Here is a 14,197-nt window from a genome sequence, read left to right as displayed (position 1 = left end):
TTCTTTGACTTGCATATTGTTTTCTATGGGTCGCCCCGCTTCTTTTGAGTGTATTATGATCATTGTGTCTAAAGCCATATTTTCTATTTGCCTGACTATCACTGCTCTTCTTGGAATAGTTTATTTGGCCTTTGAGGAAGTGGCCAGTGTTTCATTGTTTTGTAATGTGATTTGTGAAAAAGCATTATAAAAAGTTCAGATAAGTTCTCCTACTGTTTCTTGTACTCTCCAGAATGCATTTGACATACAGTTTTATTGTAACATAGTATCTGGTTTACTTGGTAAAATATACACTGTGATGGCAGGATCTGTAGCCATCACTCTGTGTGAAAGCTACTTTTTGTATGAGATTGCTGCTGATGAAGTTCCCCTTTCCTCAAGATGAGGTGTTCTTAGTGATGATTAGATTAAGTAAGGGGTGCAGAGGTGACTCTGTTTGTAAAGGTTTGGAGATTTTGCTCTTTGTGTGAATGCAGGATTCAAATGCCACTTCAAACCATTTTTTTCATATCTGAATGGAATTCAGAATTCATTATTCATGATCTTGACATGGAGCCACATTGCGTGTCTTCTGCCTCAGTTTTATCTTTCTTTCTCTCTCTTCTGCTCCTACTTTATGTACTGTTACTAGATAATTAATCAGAGATGGCATAAAATGTAAATTTTAACCAGTAATACAACTGCCTTGATATTGTGATGTCAGTGATACTTAAGCTAATATTTATAAAATACAAGAAAATGGGGGAGGGGTGTACCCTACGGCCATAACACTTCAGTAAGCTAGCCACATGACACCAGAGACACTGCATAATTGCAAAACCCATCAGAATGAGGAAGACTCCAATACACTGTTTGATTGCAGTCACTACTCTGTCTACTTACACACACACACACACACTCACACTCACACACACACACACACACACACACACACACACACACACACACACACACACACACACACACACACACACACACACGTGGTACAGATGCCAGCCAATAATGCAGTAGTTATGAGATGCCAATGACCCTGAATAATGCCACAATACATTAGAATGACCTTTGAGCGCTGACTATGCCTTTGACATAATATAATGGAACTAAGAATCAGTTTTACAACTATGTATTAGTCACATGACATCAGGGGTCTTGCCAACAGCAGCAAGTGAATCGAATGAAAAAGGAGCCTGCCCCACTTTACTGGTTGTTTTGCGTCAATAGATCTCCCTTAGTAAAAAAACATAGTGAGATGTTAGAACATGTTATAAAATGTACAAATCAGATGATAAAACTGACCCTGATAAATAAAGAAAATCCTGTCTGACGTAAACTAGGTACATGAAATTAGTGTACTTTCCTGACATAACACATATATACAGGGCACCATAATTAAACCTCTGTGCTGAAATCTTCACATAAGTACTATTTATAATAACAGGAAAAATATTTAACTACTTATTATATATAGCAAATAACCTCTTCCATCATAATCAAAATCCAAAACTGGTGAGCAAAGATCTCAAGTGCACAATTAGACAGTGTAAGAGAAGCCATGAAGTAAGGGTTGCCATATCTTCCAAAGACAATAATGCTAAGACCTTTTCAAACTATATCAGGAAACTCAGAAACCACACCCAGTACTGTACTGATCTGTTTTCTTATGGCACCACTTATTCTGATGCAAAGGCCAATGCCAATGTCCTACCCAATAAATGCCTCTTTGACTTCACCACACATGGACCTCTCTCTTCCTTTCCTGGTTCCCAAACAACCCCTTCCCCTATAGGTACATTAGAACAAGTACTACCACCACTAGCCAAAACCAAAAACATCAACTCTTTGGGCCCTGGCATCAGTCTGTCTCCTTATCAGCACAAAGCACAGCTTTCAGTAACCCTTTCTGAACCTAATCAAACATTATCCTCACCACTGGTTATATCTGAACAACTGCCATTGGAGTGCCACTGCACAAGAGTGACCCTACTGCAGATCTTGGGAACTACAGACCCATCAATCTCACTGGTATCATTTGTAAGGCATTGCATGTGTCATTGTCAAACATGATAAATAATGAAATAAGTTACCTGAGATTTCTGGACCCTAATCAATGTGTTTTTCTGAAGGGATAATGCTGTCCTCTCAATCTAGTTAATTTCTTTGAAAGAGTTACTGAAGATGTGAAGAGGGATCAATCTGCCCATACCGCATATATGGACATAGCAAAAGCCTTTGATGAAATTCCCAATGACGATATTATTCAAATTCTGTCCAACCCAAATATAAACACCTACACCATCCACAAAAGCACCACCTAGTTCACCAATAGAATGCACAAAATGAGGGCAGGTGGTCCGTCTTCCACACAATAGTGATGTACTGCAGTGCTTAGTTCTCGTCCACATTATATTTGGCACCTACATCTCTGAATTGAAGTTGGGATTTAAAGGTTTATGACTAACCAGGTTTGCTGATGATTGCATACTGGGTGCCATTATGAACTCCCTTAGTGACACCCAGATCCTTAATAAGGGCTTAAACTTGCCAGTACCAAGTGTAGTGGCCACAGGCTGAAGCTCAACACCAAAACTATAGATTAGCTTTATTTTGGAAACAAGACTATCCAAATTCATACCACATAAATTGTACCACCCCCATAAAATCAACACATTCATTAGAGATCTAGACATATTCACTGTAAACAAGTTATCCTTTGACTGTCATGTATCAATCACAGTCAGGAATACATTCTACATTGCTCATGTAATGAAGTCTTAATTCCCCGGTATTCTTCCTTTACTACGCCCATCATAGAATACAGTGCCCCCTTTGGCACGTACCTCTCTTAATGCCTTGCCCACCTCAAAAGATCTCAACAATTACTAACCAAGCAATTCACAGGACAAAGCTCTTTAAGCTACCTAGATGGATTAAAAGCCATGTCTTTTTACTCCACCTGCTATAGGCTTCTATTTAGTGACCTTTGCTTAACCTTTTAAGTTGCGTAAAACCATGCCTTAAATGACCTTTGGTCTATATCACTTCATTGAACAGTCTATTTATCGAATCACTATTTATCAAACTCACTTTAGAGAAAGTTCACTTCAACAAACAATCGTTTCAGCAAATTTTCTCACAGGGAAAAAAACAAGTGGGTCAGCTAGCAACCATACCAAATACTACATAATTTTAAACTCAGCAAAGTGGAGGTGACATTGTACCCCTCACCCCCATGTGGGGGGGGTTGTGCCCCCTACACCAGCCCAAACTAAATATACCAACTCTGAGATAGCACTACAGGGGGGAAAGGGCAAATTCTCGATGAAGGCCAACTACTTCCTTTCCCTGTGATCATTCAAACCAGGTAAAACAGTGGCATTTAACTTACACTGCCAGTGTAATTATCATTATTTTAAAAAAACTTTTCCTGCGGTCCACCCCCTAGGGTTCCTCACAACTTGCTCCAACCCAAAAAATAAAAAGTGGTTCTCAGGATGCTTTGCAATGTGTTTGAACAAAGCATTTTTGGCATTTTGCTTCCTGATGTCCAAAAGGTGCTCATAAATACATTATTTCAACTTCCTTTGGGTTTTCCCCACAAAAAACCCTTCACATTTTTGATATTTAGCAAGGTAGACTATACCTATGGTGTTACAATTACAATGAAAACCTTGTTTAATGACAAAATGTTTAATTGTCACAAGGTCAGCCACCAAAATAAACTTACACTGAGGGCAGAACCCACATTTAACTGTACCATTTTTTTTGTTGCTGACAAATCCACTAATGTGACTCTCCATTTCCAACATATTCTTAAAGGATCTACACTTCCGGTACACCACTAAGGGTTCTGCCCCCACTTTGTCAACCACTCCATTAAACAAAAAATGAAAATATGCACCAGTTTTTGCACAACAACTCCCTGATGTAATTTGACTCAAGAGTAAACTCAGTAATAAAGGATAAAGTTTCATCTTTTCCATTGTGTGGGCTACCAGCAAACAACTCATGCACACTACTATATGAAGATTTAACAAAAGCAAAATATTTCCTTGTTTTCTTTTAAGTGCAACACTAGAACTGACATTATTAACTGAAGGATATCCACATGCCACGAGCATACCCACTAATTTAAGACAAATCTTCAAACAAACTATCCTCCAACACCATTCTAGCCAGTCTAATAAATTGCCCTTTAATGATGCCTCTTTTTTGATGCTCTGGGTGATTGCTAGAATAGCGCAACAAACTGTTGGAATAGGTGGGTTTTCTGAACACAGTACTCACAATACACTGCCTACTAACATCTTTGAAAATGTACATGTCCAAATAATTAATAGACAACCTTTTTGTAAACAAAAGTGAACTTCACAAATGTAGTAGTGGAATTCAAATAATCAGTAAAAGGCTCAATCTCTTCATTGGGTTTCTCCCACACAATAAAAATGTCATCCAAGTAATGCCATACAACTTGAATTAGGAACAAACCTATTCAGCAAAAAGTGTTTTTCTCATTGAATATTGTTAACAAAAATCTGGGCACAGGATGCCCCCATAGCAGCAACTTTAGTTTGCTGAAAATATGGGCCATCCAAGCACACAAAATTGTTCTTAAGCACCAGTTTCATGAACAAAATCAAAATACTAATTTTGTTATTGTCCAAGGTAGTTGTTTCTAGTAAAAATTTTGGAACCATTCCAAGCCTGTGGAATGCGGTATAATGCTGGAAAGCTCAGCTACGTCTACAGTAAGAAACATAACTATCAGAGTAACCCAATTGTTTCAGCTTGTGCAAAAAAATCCCAGGAATCCCGACACAAATGAGAAAAGGGTTACAACCACTTTTTAACTTAGAATCAATGTATTTAGCCAGAGGATGAATTTCTGAACATCTGGCACTAACTATGTGTCTCACTGGTGGATCAGTGATGCTTTTATGTTTCTTTGCAATGCCGAATAGAGAACTCACCACTGGAAATTTCACCTTAAGAAAATGAAACAAATCAGGTGCAATCTGCCCTTGTTTGGTCTATTTCTCATAAATTTATGGTTTTCTGTCAAATCATTGAGGACTGAAGTCAGAAAATAATGGCACACATTTGAGTTTCAGACTTCATACCCATCAGAAAATTCATGCTAATGCAAAACCTGTTATTCTATCAGCTTTCTAAGTTTATAAGAGCAATATTTAAAAGGTGTCCCTATTTTGGGGCCTTTGTCCTCCCATTATTTGTGCCTTTGTTCAGATTTCTTTCTCTAAGAGGTTGAGAGGTATGATATACATATATATATATATATATATATATATATATATATATATATATATATATATATATATATATACACACATACATATACAAATATATCTTACATCGGCACTCCTAACATCAAGCTTGTCAAACATTTATATCATTGCCACCTGACAGAATCATTACCATCTGACACATTCAACTCATGACTGATACAAACAGTGCACAAGCAGCTACTAGAATCTATAAACACTGCTCTGCTGTAGTAGTTATCCCTACCCATATAGCCCATGAAACAAATGTAGTATGCGGGGCTTTACCCCCCCCACACACACACACGCACACACACACACACACACACAGACGCACTCTCCATGGCTAATCCTCCCCACACCCCTTAGCATCATATGCTAACTCAATGGCCACACAACCACCATGAAAGATATATCTCCATTTACATGCTATAGTTAATTGAGTGTCAGTCAGCTGTAACAAAAAGTGAAAAAGAGTGAATTTGACAGGTAGTGGCACTTTAACTGTTGATAAGCCATGCAATATACAATAAGCATTACTAAAGTATGCTCTCATCTATGAACATGCATGCATTTTATCACTTATAAACTGCATGCCTTACTATTTATGACATTAGCAGGATGCATATACACATATATATAATGCATCCTATTAAGCATTATATTGTAATCTTATTTAACACAAATGCACCAAGTTATTTGAAGTTACATGGAGAAATATTTCCAATAGATTGCAAAATACAGAGAGTCAAAAAGAAGGCAGTAATGTTGGAGAAAGGCATATATTGGGAAGGATATAACAAATGTGTTGATCGGAGTGCAAAGAAGATGGAGAAAAGATGCTACACCAGACTTCTCAATGGTATCTATGGTAATCTGAAATCCACATTACAAAAATGCTAATTTAATGTCTGAAATAAAATTCTCTTCTATCCTCTGCCATCTCCAACAGCATTTTCAGGCCCCTGGTGGCGTACCAACTTAATTTACCTTTTTTTAGTGTTATCTAGGTCTTGTGCTGCTTTCAGTGCTAAGGTTTCTGCTGCCTTAAACATCAAGTGCTGAACTTCCCTATCCCAGCCTGACACAGCGATTTTGAAACTACCCAGTCTGATATTCACATCAGCTTACTGTTGGAAGCTTTATGTATGTTATCTAATACTACATATAAAGTTGCCTGGTATTCTGCATGCCCTGTTACTGAGTGTTTGTTAACTGTTAGGCACACCACCAGACCCAGAACTCCCCCATCTTTATATTTAACAGCTTTCCCCAATAGGTTGTTTTTATTGTATTACTCTTCACTCCCATAGCCTCCCAGTGCTTCTCTCTCTCTGCTCTTCATTGCAATTAATCATATCACCTCCACCCTACTGTTGTTTAAGCTACAACTCTCTACATTAATTACTTCCCCTTCCCTTACCTCTGTCCTTTGTAACTTTCACCCTTACTGCTCCTGTTTTCTATCCTGTTATCTGATACAAAACCCTCGGCTGTACTTACCTATCTTGCTTGACCTAATTATTCACTCTACTAGCTCTATATAATACTCTGTATCTGTCCTGCTTCCCCCCCATTTGTAACCTCTGCTTTGCTCATACTGTCTTTCCATTCCTGGTCAGAGTCCTTACCTTCACTGATTGTTTCTGCAGTCCTATTCCTAGGTCTCTGTTACCCAGTTCAACCCACTCCATTTGCCCTCACTATGCTTGGGCTCACTCCCCTACCCTACCCCCTTTCCCATCCACCCATATTTCCATTACCTTTATACTATTTCCCCATTAGACACACACCCCTCCCTCCCCTCAACTTCCCCTGATACTCTCCAATCATCCACCACTTCCTCTTCAATACTGTTACCCATTCACATTTGTCTTCTGTCTCTCATTATTTCCTCAACCTTCTACTGTCTAAGTTATCCACCTCTAACACCTCAGCCTACCACAAATACACACATTGTCACTTCTCAACCCATGTAAGACAAATATCTTCCTCCTTTCTTTTTATCACTCCCATCCTCTTTCTAGCTATCACAGCAACCTCTGTTGTAGGTAGTCCCCCCTCAAAATCTCTTCACCTACTTCTACATTTCCCCTCAACTAACTACTCTCACTGTCATTCCTTCTCTATAGCACCATCACTCTTTATACATCCTAATTCATCATTACATAAATTTAAACTCTTTTCTCTCCCTAACACACCTCTCATAACCAAATCTAGATGTCATCCCCATAATAGCCACTTCGACTTACTCAGAAAACTAATACTCAACCTACTATTATCTGGTGACATACACCAAAACCCTGGATCCAGCCCTTGCTCTTCCCTCCCAGTCTACCCCTCACACCTCCCCAATCCTAAAACTAACCCTTCCCACATTCCTACATCCAATTCAACAAAGAACCTAACTATACTATCTATGAACATTCAAAGTATCATAAACAAAATCTCCCCTTTCCATGCTTGGGTATCTACACACTCCCCTGATAATCTCTGCCTCTCTGAAATTTGGCTCAAGCATCACATTGCTGATATTGAAATACTTCCTCCTGGATATAATATCCTAATACATTATCGTATCAAAAGGAAAGGTGATGGTATAGCTATCCTCTGTTCTAACCAACTTGCCCTACAGCCCCTTTCTATCACCCCCCCCAGACTTTCATATTGCTGAAATCCTTATAGCTAACTGTCTTTTAAACACACACAAAATATTTGCTATTGCTTCCATCTATATTCCCCCTGGTAAAAAGCATCCCTACCTTAGAACACTTTCTGTCCTGGATCTCCCAAAACATCTCATATGAGACCATTATTTTGGGAGGTGTAAACATTGATTGGAACACCTTAACCTCTGAATCACCAAACTCCTCCATTAACCTATTTGGCTTCTCCCAGCTTATCTCAAACCCAACCCAATTAAACATACACACTAACTATAGCTCCACACTCAATTGGGTCCTCACCTCCACTCCCAGTCTGTACCATAACCCCTCCACACTACCTGATAGACTAAGTGATCACCATCCCACCTACATACTTAGACACTCACCTCAAATACACAACTCCCACCTATTCAAAGACTGCTGTAAACTCTCAAAGTTTAATCCTGACACTTTTAGCAGCCTGCTCTCTTCAATTAAATAGTCTTGCCTCCATAACCTTCCCCTTGAATTTGCTGTTCTTACCTTTAACAACATTTTCCTAGAGGCACTCAATTCCGTAGCGCCCATCAGGAAACTAAGGGTTAAAACTCAATATATTCCCTGGCTCACACAAGACACCAAAACACTAATGAGTAAAAGAGAAAATATGGAACAAATCCAAATCCATCTCTGATTTATATACCTACAGAGAGCTCTGCAATTTAACCAAAATAAAGGTCATCCTTGACAAACAAAGTTTTTTCCATAAACCACTTAACAACCCTCACTCTAACCTCCAAAAATTCTGAAAATCTGTCAATAAGTTGCAGCATCCTGGGTGTCCATCTCCCCATCTCCCTCTAATCCTTGCCCAAACAGCTCCCCCTCTGAGACAGCTGCACTTCTAAATTCCTTCTTCGATTCCATTCGCAACCTCACCAAAACCAATACTACTCCCCACCCCCCACCACCTATCACTACCAGTTCTCCCACCTTCTCTCTTAGACCAGTCCCCTCATCCTACATCAAAACTCTTCTGTCCAAACTTAAAACATCCTCTCTGTCAGTTGACAACCTGCCCCCTCATTTCCTAAAACTAGCTGCTAATTCTATTGCTTTTCCTATCTCTATATTAATCAATAGATCCATCAAGGAAAGCTCCGTGCCAGATATCTGGAAAAAATTCCATGTTATTCCTCTGCATAAAGGCGGTACAGCAACAGACCCTTCATATTTCAGACCTATTTCCATCTTATCTCCCCCGTCAAAAATACAAGAAAAATGTATCCACAAACAGCTTCTTTGTAAATTAATGTCTAGTAATGCAATACTGGAGCTTTTCTGCTCGGGTCTCTGCTGAAAAAGGGCTTCTGCCCAGCCAGACTAACCCAGTTAACAAATGTCAAATAAATAAATAAAAAAGAAGATACAGACTCCATTACGGTCAGTAAGAGGGAGTTCATTAACAAAGTAACTGCTTGTGACACAAATGTCCACATTCACTGTCATCCCCTCTAGCTCTATCCCTTTTATTTTTTAATCAGTGTTTCTTATTGCTGTCATCTGGGATCTACTACTGCATAGCACTTTAAACTTAAACATTTAAGCAATTCATGAATTCCAGTTTTACTAACACATATGTGAACATCTTTTTCACTCGTTCATGCAATGTAGCTGAGGAATGTCACACTTCTAGCAGCCTAAATACATACTTAGATTTCTAAACATTTTCTGAAATGTCAAGTTAAAAGGCATAAGAAAAATACATGCCAGCCTCTAGTGAACAGTAACTAATATTAAATAGGCACAAACAATGAGGTATTCAGCAACAGAATCTTCTTTAATAGCCCACAGTCTTTAGATCAAGTTTGTAATATCATATAAATAAAAATAAACAATATTTTTCTCTGCATTTTTACAAAGTTTCATATCTTAGAAACCGTACAGCCTATACATATGGTGGTAGTGACATTTGTTCCAGCCAGACTTGTACCTTCACATGCTAGCATACTTGTTTACTGAGATTTTAGAAAAAACATGAAAAGCTGCCTATTTGCATAATCAACAGTATAAACAGCACTCAATATCTCTCAGAATGTAGTTTATAGTGCAAAAACTTGTGTAAATTTATTCATCGTTGTCTAAGGTTTTACCCAATGTCATACTCTTATTTTGCAAGCCAGTTGATTTTAGAAATATTAATGTACACATAGAAATAGTGCATATCTTCATAACTAGCAGCAAAGAGTTAGCAATGTCTCTAGCGTAGTGCAGTATACATGAAAAGTGACACTGTACTTTTCTGACTGCTAACATGGGATGGCATGCTATACTCCTCAGTAGCATGTAGTTCACCCAACTATGAAAATTAAGCTATAAAATATGAATGACAAGTGAAAATAATAGTTTCTATTTCCACATCAGTGCATCCTGGGTTAACAGAATTGGTGACATTTTGTTTCCTACACCTTAGCCTTTCATATGTGCTAGTTATTAATTAGCATGTCACTTACTTAAGGAATCCACCCTCAGAAATATCATGATGCAATGATGTTAAAAGGAAATATACATGATGTTGTTATAGGCACAAATGAGTTAATTTATGTTGTTATTGAAAGTAGAGTAACCAGTGAAAGAAATGTAAAGGATAAGAGATTTACATGTAAATACTGTAAGTTCATCTGCAGCAACAGATGGCCTGAGTCTTATTTCTTGAGTGCAGCTTCTAGACAGGAATGTGGTGCTGCAGTAGCGTTGTCGCCTCACAGTAAGACGCTGTCCGGTTCGATTCTCAGCTAGAGCGTCTTCTGCGTGGAGACATGCGTGAATGGGCGTACCTTCATTGAAGGTTGTGCATCAGGGCTGGTAACTCGGCACGTAAAAATCAACTACCAATCATTAGCAGACCGGAGTTCCGCTTTGGTGACCCCTAACCGGGAAAATCCAAAAGACACAACAACAACAACAACATTGCTTATGTCTAAGGTTATGAGGTAAAGATGAAAATATTAAAATCGCAAACATTAAATTTCAGTGTTATATTAAGGCTTTTGAATACATTTATACCCACAGTTTTAGTGATGGAGATATCTGTATTTCTTTTACTTATTTTTAGTTTGCTAGCTAAGTATAATGGACTAGTCTGAAAACACTCAAGCCAGAGGCAGACAAAGTAGGAATACATATCTTATAGTTCATAAAACAACTAAGTTACAATAAGCATCAGTCAAAGTTTCAAATGAAGCTCTTCTTTGGAAGTTGTGTTCAAAGAGCCGGTGGCTATAGAACTAAATAAGTTGTCCAGTTTCAGAACATTTTCAACTTTTGAGTCAAGAAATAGTATATAAGGGATGAATTAAAGTTTGAGAGAGTGGGACTATTTCTAGTAATAGCAGAGATGTTGTTTCAGATGGTAGAAGCCAGATTTGTGAACATGCACTCAGTAGCAGTTGTGAAAGATGGCTGTTTAAGAGTATGAGAACCAGAGTTTAGAGATTCGAGTGGATAGTCATGTTTATGTTTAATTTTGTGGTTAGTTATTTAGAATAGTTTCTGACTTTTTTAATTTCTCCAAGTCTTTTGGGTTTCTAATACCATGACGGGAATGAGCCCCATTCCTAAGTCAAAATGTGCTTAAAGTTTGTGAAATTAGTATTGTTTCAATCTTTGATGTTAACAAAAAGTGCACTTCACAGCACCTGCAATGTTCCCAGAACTGACTCCTCCTGCAATTCATATGAGGTTACAAGTATTATTAACATATCTAAATATGACTTTAGATTATTTTTTTATAACACCTATTGCTCCTCCTACTATTGGAACACTGGGTATTCTTCTTCCACATTGCCCTTGTTTCTGCCTGCAAATCCTGGTATTTTATGCCTTTGTGTGTCTCTGTATGTAAGACAGTGTAATCACTGGATGTAGCAAATTCACTGTTCAATGCTACTTTTGTCTTCTTTTCATGGAGTACTATATCTGGCTTTCTTGCATCTATTTTTTGAACTGTTAGTAATGGATGATGCCATGTGATATAAGCTTCATCATTCTCTACAATGCTTTGTGGCTCATTTTTCTAGTGGTTCTCAATTACTTCAGTATTGTAATGTTTTCACAATCCCCAGTGTAACGGTCTTGCCACATTATTATGCCTTTCAGTATACAGGCTCCCTGCCATTAGTGTATTGCACCCAGCAATAAGATGTGTGGCTGTTTCCAGTCCTGTTTTACAAAACCTGCATTTGTCTGTTTCTCCCACATGCTCAATGGACTCTGTAAACCAATCTGTATGCAGTCTTGCTATCCTGGGGCAACAATATTAACCCTTCATCTTTTGGTTTAAATTCACCTCTCCTTAACCATTCCTGCTTCAGCTCCTGATCAACATGAGGTTGTTCCAGGAGTATGCTGTACCTGCAGCTATATTTATGCCTTTTCCGCATTTCTTGCCTTCTCATCTGATCCTTCTTCTTATATTCTTTCTTTTGTTTTTTGGCACATTCATGTTCTGCCTGATTTTTATTTACTTATGGTTTGATTTCCATTCCTGTTTCACACCGATATGCTTCTGCTAAACTAAGCAAGTAGGTCATCTTAAACTTGTTCTCTTCATGTTTCAAAACTTTCACTATGTTTGGATCTAATGAGGCCAGCAGATATCTATGCAGTCCTATGATTGCAGATCTATACAAGAAATTAATTTCAAGGAGGCTCATAACTCCTTCAGAATGAAGAATATATAATATTGGTATACACTGATTTTACATATTATTTGATAAGAGTGAAGCATTGTTCTTGTTTTCCTGTACAAATGATCTAATACCTTTTGGGGGCTAGTCAGTTACCCCAAACCTGTAAATTAGAACAGGAAGAGCAAATTAGTTTATAGCGCCTGGACTTTGTTCCTAGATGTCAGGGATGTTTTCTTTATTAATTTTAATATTCCAAAATATTTCTTACTCAGTTTTGTTCACATTTGTTCATGTTTTATTGTTGATCGTTCATCATTTCCCAAATATTTATATACTGCCTCCTGCTCAAGTTCCTTTATATAAAAATTGTGTCCCAGACTGATATTGTCTTTGTGCTGCTTTAAATGTTACTTTTGCACATTTATCAAGACCAAATGACATTTTTATATCATCTGAGAAAGATTTGACTGCTTCCAGTTGTGTTTTCAGCTCTTCATTTGATGAACTATACAGTTTTAATCATCCACAACAAAAAGAAGATAAGTCTTTACACTTTGTTGTTTTCTGTGAGCCAAATTTATTTATTTATTTATTTATTATTTTATTTTACATTTGTTTACTGGGGATGTCCAGCTGGGCCAGTGGCCCTGGAAGTCCAGGGAGAAAAGCTTCATTACAAAAACAGATTACAGACAATACAAGAAATCGATAGCAATCACAAATACATAACTTTGGTAAATACAGGTATTACATAGTTTATACATATAAATATAAACTGACAGAGTAATATAAAGTGGGGAAAAAAGAAAACTAACACACTAGCATGAAATATCTTGTGCCATCATGGAGAAATGACTGATCAGTAGATCAATATCATGGTTTCCATGGTAAAGATTTATGAGATACATGTATGGTATATGAACAAGAATATGGCTGATTGTTGCTGTGCTAGTGTTACTAGTACTAAACAGTGGTAGCTAAGGCAATACTGAGGTGAAGTACAAGAAGGAGGGAATATGATGAAACTGTAGGAAGCTTGAGGTAGGTAGAGAGAAAATGAAATTTCATGAGAGAAGGGATAGTTTGGATGTTAGAATTTAGTAAGGGAAGAGATACTTTGGTTGTAAGAACAAGGAAGGACAGAATGATCAGCCTGGATTAGTGCAGGAGCAAAGCCAGTTTTCGGTTAGGTGTTTTTTTAAGCAGTAGTTTAAATCTGGATGTGTTGCTAGAATTTAACATTGCCTGAGGCATGGAATTCCAGGACTTAGATATTTGGTGGGAGAATAGAGAGTTATCGTAACAATTATTAGATTTAATTACTTTGAGTAGTAGTTTGTTGGAGGATCTTAGTGGCCTGCCTTTTGAGTAGGGCTGCACTAAGTCCTTGAGTGCTGGACAGTTGTCTGGATGGTGGAAGAAGGAATGAATGAAAGTTAATTGGTTGAGGGTTAGGAGATTGGGTAGTTCAGTCTAATTTAGTTTATGAAGTGCTGTGCAGTGATGTGATCTGTAAGGGAGGTTAGTAGCAAATCTTGTGATTTTATTATAGCAGGGCTCCAGTTTGTTTAAATCTGATTTT

The sequence above is a fragment of the Protopterus annectens genome, chromosome 1.part0 (genome assembly GCF_019279795.1).
Source record: "Protopterus annectens isolate FY-2018-M chromosome 1.part0, PAN1.0, whole genome shotgun sequence".
NCBI lineage: Eukaryota > Metazoa > Chordata > Ceratodontiformes > Protopteridae > Protopterus > Protopterus annectens.
Note: the sequence above shows the minus strand (reverse complement) of the source record.